The sequence below is a fragment of the Oncorhynchus clarkii genome, chromosome 1, assembly GCF_045791955.1.
Source record: "Oncorhynchus clarkii lewisi isolate Uvic-CL-2024 chromosome 1, UVic_Ocla_1.0, whole genome shotgun sequence".
Classification (NCBI taxonomy): Eukaryota; Metazoa; Chordata; class Actinopteri; order Salmoniformes; family Salmonidae; genus Oncorhynchus; species Oncorhynchus clarkii.
Window position 1 is genome coordinate 18,824,527 of NC_092147.1, and position 11,534 is coordinate 18,836,060.

The window sequence follows — 11,534 nt, forward strand, 5'->3', positions numbered from 1 at the left end:
GCACCCTCCCTACGGTGAAGCAGACATGGCAGCTCTGCTTCTAGCTCCTAAGCAACTTTGCAGTATTCTTTTTTTGTGTGTTATTTCTCACACTATTAGCCCATAACGTTTTTTTACATACAGCCGGAAATAACTTTTGGATATCAGAGCGGCGGTAACTCACCAGCATTACGACCAGGAATACAATTTTCCCGAATTGGATCCTTTGTTCGTACCCCCCAGGGCAATTGAACTTATCCCAGAGGTTGCTCCAAGTCGCTGCCGGCAGAGAAGAGGTATTCGTAGTGGACTTCTAGTCCGACTTAGGAAGCAGGCACACCCTCCACTACTTACGAGTATATTACTTGCTAATGTGCAGTCTCTGGACAATAAAGTAGACAAGCTCAGGGCGAGGATCTCCTTCCAGAGAGCCATTAGGGACTGTAACATACTGTTTCACGGAATCATGGCTCTCTCAGGATATACTGTCCCTGTCCATACAGCCAGCTGGGTTCACAGTTCATCACGCAGACAGGAATAAATAACTCTCCGGGAAGAAGAAAGGCGGGGGTGTATACTTCATAATTAACTATTCATGGTGTGATTGTGATAACGTACATGAACTCAAGTCCTTTTGTTCACCCGACCTAAAATACCTCAATCAAATGCTGACCGTATTACCTCCCAGGAGAATTTTCTTTGGTTATAGTCACAGCCGTGTATATTCCCCCACAAGCCGATACATCGACGGCCCTCAAGGAACTACACTGGACTTTATGCAAACTGGAAACCACATATCCTGAGGCCACATGTAACGGTTTTCTTTAGGTGAAGGAGAGTCGGACCAAAATGCAGCGTGGTGGTTATTCATGGTTTTTAATGAAGAAAACTATACATGAATAAACTAACAAAACAACAAACGTGAGAAAACCTAAACAGCCTATCTGGTGAACAAAAAAACACTGAGACAGGAACAATCACCCACAAACACACAGTGAAACCCAGGCTACCTAAGTATGATTCTCAATCAGAGATAACTAATGACACCTGCCTCTGATTGAGAACCATACTAGGCCGAAACATAGAAATATCCCAAAACATAGAAAATCAAACAGACTGCCCACCCAACTCACGCCCTGAACATACTAAATAAATACAAAACAAAGAAAATACAGGTCAGAACGTGACAGTACCCCCCCCCCCCCCCCCCCCAAGGTGCGGACTCCGGCCGCAAAACCTTAACCTATAGGGGAGGGTCTGGGTGGGCGTCTGTCCGTGGTGGCGGCTCTGGTGCTGGACGTGGCCCCCACTTCACCATAGTCTTAGTCTGACTTATTGTCCGCCTCCGTGGCCTCCTAACCATGGCGACCCTTCTCAATGGACAGAGGGGCGGCAGCTCGGGACAGAGGGGCGGCAGCTCGGGACAGACGAGGGGCTCTGGCGCCTCTGGGCTGACGAGGGGCTCTGGCGCCTCTGGGCTGACGAGGGGCTCTGGCGGCCCCTTGGCTGACTGGCAGCACTGGCGGCCCCTTGGCTGACTGGCGGCCCCTTGGCTGACTGGCGGCCCCTTGGCTGACTGGCGGCACTGGCGGCCCCTTGGCTGACTGGCGGCACTGGCGGCCCCTTGGCTGACTGGCGGCACTGGCGGCCCCTTGGCTGACTGGCGGCACTGGCGGCCCCTTGGCTGACTGGCGGCACTGGCGGCCCCTTGGCTGACTGGCGGCACTGGCGGCCCCTTGGCTGACTGGCGGCACTGGCGGCCCCTGGCTGACTGGCGGCCCCTGGCTGACTGGCGGCCCCTGGCGGCCCCTGGCTGACTGGCGGCCCCTGGCGGCCCCTGGCTGACTGGCGGCCCCTGGCGGCCCCTGGCTGACTGGCGGCCCCTGGCTGACTGGCGGCCCCTGGCGGCCCCTGGCTGACTGGCGGCCCCTGGCGGCACTGGCGGCCCCTGGCTGACTGGCGGCACTGGCGGCCCCTGGCTGACTGGCGGCCCCTGGCTGACTGGTGGCCCCTGGCGGCCCCTGGCTGACTGGCGGCCCCTGGCTGACTGGCGGCCCTGGCGGCCCCTGGCTGACTGGCGGCCCCTGGCTGACTGGCGCCCCTGGCGGCCCCTGGCTGACTGGCGGCCCCTGGCGGCCCCTGGCTGACTGGCGGCCCCTGGCGGCCCCTGGCTGACTGGCGGCCCCTGGCGTCCCCTGGCTGACTGGCGGCCCCTGGCTGACTGGCGGCCCCTGGCGGCCCCTGTTGGCCCCTGGCTGACTGGCGGCCCCTGGCTGACTGGCGGCCCCTGGCTGATTGGCGGCCCCTGGCTGACTGGCGGCCCCTGGCGGCCCCTGGCTGACCCTAGCGGCCCCTGGCTGACTGGCGGCCCCTGGCGTCCCCTGGCTGACTGGCGGCCCCTGGCGTCCCATGGCTGACTGGCGGCCCCTGGCGTCCCATGGCTGACTGGCGGCCCCTGGCTGACTGGCGGCCCCTGGCTGACTGGCGGTACTGGCTGCCCCTGGCTGACTGGCGGCACTGGCGGCTCCTTGCAGACTGGCGGCACTGGTGGCGCTGGGCAGACGGGCGGCTCAGGCGGCGCTGGGCAGACTGGCGGCTCAGGCGGCGCTGGGCAGACGGGCGGCTCAGGCGGCGCTGGGCAGACGGGTGGCTCAGGCGGCGCTGGGCAGACGGGTGGCTCAGGCGGCGCTGGGCAGACGGGTGGCTCAGGCGGTGCTGGGCAGACGGGAGGCTCCGGCAACGCTGGAGAGGAAGGCTCTGGCAGCGCTGGACTGAGTAGCTCTGGCGCCTCTGGAATGAGGGGCGGGAGCTCTGGTAGTGCCGAACAGGCGGGAGACTCCGGCTGCGCTGGAGAGGAGGAAGGCTCTGGCAGCGCTGGAGAGGCGGGAGACTCCGACAGCGCTGTAGAGGAGGAAGGCTCTGACTGCGCTGAACAGGCGGGAGACTCCGACAGCGCTGTAGAGGAGGAAGGCTCTGGCAGCGCTAGATAGGCGGGAGACTCCGGCAGCGCTGGAGAGGAGGAAGGCTCTGGCAGCGCTGAACAGGCGAGGCGCACTGATGGCCTGATGCGTGGTGCTGGCACTGGTGGTACTGGGCCGAGAACACGCACAGGAAGCCTGGTGCGGGGAGCTGCCACCGGAGGGCTGGTGTGTGGAGGTGGTACTGGGTAGACCGGACCGTGCAGGCGCACTGGAGCTCTTGAGCACCGAGCCTGCCCAAACTTACCTGGTTGAATGCTCCCGGTCGCCCTGCCAGTGCGGCGAGGTGGAATAGCCCGCACTGGGCTATGCAGGCTAACCGGGGACACCATGCGCAAGGCTGGTGCCATGTAAGCCGGCCCAAGGAGACGCACTGGAGACCAGCTTCATGGCATTTGGCTCAATGCTCACTCTAGCCCAGCCGATACGCAGAGCTGGAATGTACCACACCGGGCTATGCACCCGCACTGGAGACACCGTGCGCTCCACAGCATAGCACGGTGCCTGCCCGGTCTCTCTAGCCCCCCGGTAAGCACAGGAAGTTGGCGTAGGTCTCCTACCTGGCCTCACCATACTCCCTGCGAGCCCCCCCCCCAATACATTTTTGGGGCTGACTCTCGGGCTTCCATCCGCGTCGCCGTGCTGCCTCCTCATACCAGCGCCTCTCCGCTTTCGCCGCCTCCAGTTCTTCTTTGGGGCGGCGATATTCTCCAGGCTGAGCCCAGGGTCCTTCTCCGTCCAATTCGTCCTCCCATGTCCATTCCTCTCGCTGCTCCTGCTGCCGTTTCTCCTGCTGCACCTTGGGGCGGCGACACTCCCCTGGCTTTGCCCAGGGTCCTCTCTCGTATGATTCTCAATCAGAGACAACTAATGACACTTGCCTCTGATTGAGAACCATACTAGGCCGAAACATAGAAATACCCCAAAACATAGAAAATCAAAACAGACTGCCCACCCAACTCACGCCCTGACCATACTAAATAAATACAAAACAAAGGAAATACAGATCAGAACGTGACACCACATTTATTGTAGGTGGGGATTTTAACAAAGCAAATTTGAGGAAAACACTACCGAAGTTCTATCAACACATTGACTGTAGTACTCATTTAGGGACAACACTAGATCATTGCTACTCGCCTTTTCGAGATGCCTACAAGGCCATCCCCCACCCTCCCTTAGGCAAATCGGCTCACGACTCAATTTTGCTCCTTCCTTCCTATAGGCAGAAACTCAAACAGGAAGTACCCGTGCTAAGTTCTACTCAACACTGGTCTGACTAATCGGAATACATACTTCAAGATTGTTTTGATCACGTGAACTTCGATATGTTCTGGATAGCCTCTGAGAATAACATTTGACGCTTACACGGACACAGTGACTGAGTTCATCAGGAAGTGTATAGGAGATGTTGTTCCAACGGTGACTAAAACCTACCCAAACCAGAAACCGTGGATAGATGGCAGCATTCACGCAAAATTGAAAGTGTGAACCATTGCATTTAACCATGTCAAGGTGACTGGGAATATGGTCGCATACAAACAGTGTAGTTATTCCCTCCGTAAGGCAATCAAACAAGCCAAACGTCAGTACAGAGACAAAGTGGAGTTGCAATTCAACAGCTCAGACAAAAGACATTTGTCAGGGTCTACAGACAATCACAGATTACAAAGGGAAAACCAACCACCTCGCGGACACCGACGTCTTGCTCCCAGACAAGCTAAACACAATCTTTGCCCGCTTTGAGGATAACACAGTGCCATCGATGCAGCTAGCTCCCAGAGACTATACCAGTCTGCTGTCCTCACTTGCTTCAACATGTCCACCATTGTTCCTGTACCCAAGAAAGCCAAGGTAACTGAACTAAATGACTATTGCCCCATAGCACTCACTTTTGTCATCATGAAGTGCTTTGATAGGCTAGTTAAGGATCATATCACAGCTACATTATCTGACACCCTAGACCCACTTCAATTTGCTTATTAACGCCACAATAGATCAACAGATGATGCAATCGCCATTGCACTGCACACTGCCCTATCCCATCTGGACAAGAGGAATACCTATGTCAGAATGATGTTCATTGACTATAGCTCAGCCTTTAACACCATAGTATCCTTCAAGCTTATCATTAAGCTTGGGGCCTTGGGTCTGAACCCCGCCCTGTGCAACTGGGTCCTGGACTTCCTGACGGGCTGCACCCTAGTGGTGAAGGTAGGAAACACCTCTACATCGCTGATCCTCAACACAGGGGCTCCACAAGGGTGAGGCCCCAACTCAATCATCAAGTTTGCAGACGACACCACAGTAGTAGGCCTGATTACCAACAATGACGAAACAGCGTACGAGGAGGTGAGGGCCCTGGCAGAGTGGGGCCAGGAAAATGACATCTCTCTCAATGTCAACAAAACGAAGGGGCTCATCGTTGGGACCATCATTCCAAAGCTTGGACAGAGTAACTGAAAAACAGTGTCTATCTCAAGGTCATCAGACTGTTAAATAGCCATCACTAGCCGGATACCACCCGGCTACTCAACCTTGCCCCTCAGAGGCTGCTGCCCTATATTGACATGGAATCACTGGCCACTTTTTAAATAATGGAACACTAGTCACTTTAATGTTTACATACTGCTTTACTAATCTCATATGTATATACTGCATTCTATTCAACTGTATTAGTCAATGCCACTGACATTGCACGTCCTAATATTTCTATATTTCTTAATTCCATTCTTTTACTTTTAGATTTGTGTATTGTTGTGAATTGTGTGAATTGTTAGATACTGCTGGAGCTAGAAACACAAGCATTTCGCTACACCCACAATAACACCTGCTAAATATGTGTATTTGACCAATAAAATTTGATTTTATTTGGTGGCAGCATCATGCTGTGGGGATGTTTTTCAGAGGCAGGGACTGGGAGACTAGTCAGGATCGAGGGAAAGATGAACGGAGGAAAGTACAGAGAGATCCTTGATGAAAACCTGCTCCAGAGCGCTCAAGACCTCAGACTGGGACGAAGGTTCACCTTCCAACAGGACAATGACCCTAAGCAGACAGCCAAGACAACGCAGGAGTGGCTTCGGGACAAGTCTCTGAATGTCCTTGTGTGGACCAGCCAGAGCCTGGACTTGAACCCGATCTAACATCTCTGGAGAGACCTGAAAATAGCTGTGCAGCGACTCTCCGCATCCAACCTGACAGAGCTTGAGAGGATCTGCTGAGAAGAATGGGAGAAACTCCCCAAATACAGGTGTCCCTAGCTTGTAGTGTCATACCAAAGAAGACTCGAGGCTGTAATCGCTGCCAAATGTGCTTCAACAAAGTACTGAGTAAAGGGTCTGAATACTTACGTAAATGTGATATCTGTTTTTTATTTTTAATACATTTGCTAAAATGTCAAAACTTTTTTTTGCTTTGTCATTATGGGGTATTGTGTGTAGATTGAAAAAAATGTTTTCCCTCAATTTTAGAATACGGCTGTAATGTAACAAAATGTGGAAAAAAATAAAGGGGTCTGAATAGTTTCCGAATGCACCGTACGTGACACAATCTGTGGAAAGATTACAGGTAGATATTTTATCAGTACAGCAGAGGGAATAGCAGGAGAGAATAACCATAATAATTAGGTGGGTGCTTATAATTGTCCTATTTTCACACATGTACAAGTGTGTATTAATACTAATGTGTGAATTGAAAATGTGTTTTTTGCAGATCCCAAACTCTCCCTTTTCACCTTGTCGGCTTGGGGATTCAAATAAGTGACCTTTCAGTTGCCCATTTGAATGAGGAGAGGAAGGGAAGGCTTGGCAGGGAGCAGGTAACCTGGGTCCTGAGGGGCAGGACTAGTGTATAATTACTAAACCTCAGTGGACAACGTCCAGATACATACTCTAGTTATCGTTGAAAACATCAACCACCTCTGCAAGCAGTTCCTTTGAGGAAACACGACTCTACAAAAATGAAAAGGAAGTTTCAGTAAAACAAGCTGGAAATCTGCTGTGAACACTAACTATAATCTGGAATGGAAAGTAATGGTTTTCCTATGAAAGCTGAGGCCGTCCTGCGGTTTAGAGTCACTATGTGTGTGTGTGTGGAGAAAGTTTCTTTGTTGCCATGCCATTAGCTAAAATCATATTATTTATTTGTTATAGAGCTTTTTGAACATTTTGAACCATAATCCAGGATTCTCTAAATAGACTGAACACTGACGAATGGTAGAATGTCCAGCCTAATTTATACTGAAACAAACATCCTCTTAGATAACAATTAATCATTAGGTCATAAAAATGTGTTCACATCTTTGATGTTGTCTCACCTAGTTATTTTAAGATTAATGCTCTGATTGTAAATCGAGCATCTACTAAATGACAGTAGTTTGTGTGAGGGGACAGGAGAGTTTGTGTGAGTTAACAGGAGAGTTTGTGTGAGATGACAGGAGAGTGTGTGAGGTGACAGAAGTGACACATACCTTCCGCTTTACATCCACAGACACAGAACAGCAGGGACCAATAGAAACTAAGCTCTGTGATGTAATACCAATAGTGAGCCTCAGCGACAGGCTGCAGGGAAAGAAAGAAACAAAACAAACACCAGGGGGGTTAAAGGTTACTGACCATGACCCTGGGTGCATCCCAATCGTCTAAAGTGGCTTCCTTTTAATTTCCTCTTCACTTTATCTGCACTGATCTGACAGAACAGGAAAGTTGAAGCCTAAATGGACGTATTTGCTTTCCCCCGTCCGGTTCTCACACTTAAGCGTGGATGATGAAAAAATGGAAACCAGGGAGAGTAAGGAGACCTTTTGAGACCCAGCCCAAGTAGGGAGGACTATTAATCAATCACATGTATTTATAAAGCCCTTTTTAAATCAGCAGATGTCACCAAGTACTCATACAGAAACCCAGTCTAAAACCCCAAAGAGACAGTAATGCACATGTAGAAGCTCGGTGGCTAGGAAAAACTCCCTAGAAAGGCATGAACCTACAAAGAAACCTAGAGAGGAACCAGTCTCCGAGAGGTGGCCAATCCTCTTCTGGCTGTGCCGGTGGAGACTATAATAGTACATGGCCTTTAAGGCTAGATCGTTCTTCAAGATTTAAAAACTTTCATAGTTGACCAACTGGGTCAAATAATAATCACAGTGGTTGTAGAGGGTGCAACAGGTCAGCGCCTCAGGAGTAAATGTCAGTTGGATTTTCATAGCCAAGCATTCAGAAATCGAGGCAGCAGGTGAGAGAGAGAGAGAGAGAGACTCCCTCCTCCAGTAGTGCACTGGGAGAGATCAGTCAGAAGGTTACCAAGAAGGCCCAGCAGCAGCAGTTTGACAGACACTCAGCCCATGCCAGGCCAGAGTCCACACAGCTGAGTATTTACAACATGGAGCTCTGTGTTTGGAGGTCCTCCCTTGACTGAAATAGAAAAAAAGTGCAACTTTGCTCAATACACCCCCTCCAATTCACAAGCCAAGCTTTGAAGCTGAAGCTTTGAAAACCCTGTCCTTTAGCAAGCGTTCCAATGCCTCCGCAGTCTAGGGCTTGACATAAAAAACCAGAGGAGATATGTACACGCATAGAAAGTGGTGATAAATCAAAATGGCTGTGACTCTTTAACTGGAACAGAATATGGAAAAGTATGACCTTGGCATCCCCTAATCTGAACCATCAATTTATACACTAAGTTAGTTCACAGACTATATTTAACACCAAGTAAATGTTTTATGATGAAATTGGCCCCAACTCCCAACTGTTTACTGTGTCCCCTAAATCAGGTAGGCACATTCCTTAATATGATGTGACAGTGCCCTGCAGTCAAAGTTGCAAAATTAATATAAATATTCAATGCTTTCCATCCATTATCTAATTTAACAATGATAGCCCCTAGAATCTCTCAATCAATCAGAGAAGATCACTGCTAGCAGGCACTACTGATGCAAAAAAAATGTTGACTCTAAGATGGCAACCACCTCACTCTCTCCCATTTAACCAGTGGATACAGTTACTATTAGAAGTTATACCACTGCAATTATCGACAGCAACAGCTAGTCTTTGATTGGGTAAAATGCAGAAGACACATTTCAGTTGAATGCATTCACTTATGCAACTGACTAGGTATCCCCCTTTCCAATTGAGGCATGGACAAATATATTTTACTCTGTAAAGAACAATCTCAGCTAAAGCCCCACACATACAAACCAGTTATATGAATTGATTTAGACTTTTGGTGCTTTTTGTCCCACTGGGAAGGAGTGGTACAAGGGGGAGGGGGGTGCATCTGATCATTGGTGGGAATCTAAGGGGAGACTTGGGATGGATGGGTGGCAGTGGGACAGATAAACAGCTTTGGTTACAGGGTGGGATGGGAATACCTGTAACCCCCCTCTGAAAAAGAAAAATAACAAAACTAAATAAAAAGTTGGTCACAAAAAAAAAAAAGTCTGACGTGAACCAAACACCCACCACCAAACAGTACTCTCCAAGGCTCTAGAGAGACAGAGGGAAGCTTATTGGGCCATTTAACACCTAGAAATCACATCCTCCCTCCCTGCAAGGCACAGAAAACAGCCAGGCTTCAACAAAGAAAAGGTCAACAGCATTAGGGGGTTACAGTGCCATAATCAGTTTAAGTTTAGATAGAGATGTCATGATATTTGTCCTTGTCGTGTTTTCTCCGTTTCAGGTCATGACCTCCAAAGGTAAAGAGGGAGGAGGGGTTAAGTCCCCTTGAGGAATGTCATTACTGTTATCAATTCCTCCAGACAGACATAATTGCCAATGGTGAAAGAGTGAGTTTCCTGAGATTATCCAATGCAGTGTTGTTCTCAAATCTTGTTTTGGGACTCGACTCTCAATGGTGTGGGATGCGGCTTATTCCTCTTAGAATGGGTTGTCATTGGAAACATTGGATGTATTTACTTAGTGGGTGACAGGAAAATTCCATAGGATTTTGATGAGTGACAGGACAAATATGTTTGGGAACCACTGGTTAGAGTGAATTGTTCTACTCACTTGTTTTGGGTAGCCTCGCCAGCACTCGCTGTGGTCCCAGAACTAGGGGGTCTGAGGGGGTAGAACAAATGGTCACAGAGAGGGCCTGTTAGAAGTAGTAGGCCTGCATGGAGCAGTAGCACTGTACAGGATAAAGGTTGAAACAGTGAATGTGCTTAATATATTACATCGAATCAGATACGTAAGTGCTGCCACAAAAATGCAATGATGTAGAAAACAAACCTCCTACTGCAAAAAACAACTAAACAAAATATTTGTCATGAGACAATAACTTAGTATTCTTTCTATAATAAACTATACCTTGACCTGTTATGAATCACATGAATAGGCCTACATAGAACTCTGAATGAGAAAACGTATTGGTGTTGCTCGGTCTGTGTTGGTTTCGGCGATGGTGAAACCCCGGTTCCATCTGTCGCTGACTGAGACTGCTTCCCCAGGCCCAGGACCTCACTATGAACAGACGGGACAAATGCTCAGAGAGAGCAGCTCCACTGTCCCTTTTCCCAAGAAGACAATCAATATAATATCTTTCATATACAGATTTTTCAGAGCGATAAGCCATTACCTACTTCAGTGCCTTAAAATGATCTCAACAGGTGTTTTATCACAAGTTCATTAGAACAGAATGTTAATATTTACTGTATGTAAAAGAAATAAGGAAGTTTCTTAAAATGACAAATGTCTTTAATCCCACCATTTGTCTTCCCCTTATCCCTGCTCTGTGTAAACTATACCCCTTCCCCTCCGCTCCTCCCTGACACTTTACACTACCCAGGTTTATGTTTCTACTGCACTGTAGAATGGCTGTGTGGGGAGGTACTTCATTTCCCTAGGAGGCTCCTAGTAGTAATAGTAAGACAGTAGCCTGTCACTTTTAGTAAATGCCGAGCACAGAGACAGACAAACCACTCACCTAAACCTCCAAATCATCTGTAACAAACTGTACCAATAAGCAGGGCTCTACAGTGCGACCATTTTACTTGTATATGCGCCTAAATATTTTGCTGCAATCTGGATTTTTTTTATTTTTAGGAGCACCAATAATGCTAATTTAACCATTATCCTATTTGTTTAAATGTAGTGGTAAATATGAAAATAAGAACTTACAAATTAAACGAACACCCTCACCCCTCTGTCATGGTTTAAACCATTTCTGTGCCACGGAGCTGTCCACTCAGTAGCGCTGAATTTCGGGCTACAGCTGAACTCCTTTGTACTTCCTCATTTTCACAATTTGATTACCATGCATCCTTGATGAAAAATAAATTTTACTCCAATGGATTAGATGTATTCGTTGATTTATCATTGTTTGCTTTTGTCAGTCAGCTTTTTAGAGCGCTCATTGCTTTGTTTTCCGGGTGCGCGCGGATACTGGTGTTCTCCGTGTAGTCCGTGACCAGAAGTACCAGACCATTTAGCTTTATCATTTTCTATCAATATTGGTTTTCTTTCCTGGATCAGCTGATGGTGGTCAACAATATCACTAGACATCTAGCCTACAGCTAGACACCAATGTGCATCCAATCCATCCAACAAGTAGACTATACACTTTAAAAGTATGTAACAG

The 11,534-nt window shown here is 48.9% G+C and overlaps 1 protein-coding gene across 2 annotated transcripts in view; it reads right to left on the bottom strand.

Moving 5' to 3' along the window:
* Nucleotides 1-11,174, bottom strand: part of LOC139378964 (transmembrane serine protease 9) — a 59,345-nt gene extending 48,171 nt beyond the window's left edge. Inside the window, exons 1-3 of one of the 2 annotated variants that reach the window (XM_071121742.1) lie at nt 11,075-11,174; nt 9,965-10,015; nt 7,429-7,519 (exon numbers count right to left, since the gene is read on the bottom strand). The gene's annotated coding sequence lies outside the window, so the exon portion shown is untranslated. Of the gene's footprint in view, nt 1-7,428; nt 7,520-9,964; nt 10,016-10,298; nt 10,409-11,074 lie in introns of those variants that run through there. The other variant, XM_071121822.1, reaches the window with a different exon arrangement.
* Between the last annotated feature and the right edge of the window lie 360 nt (nt 11,175-11,534).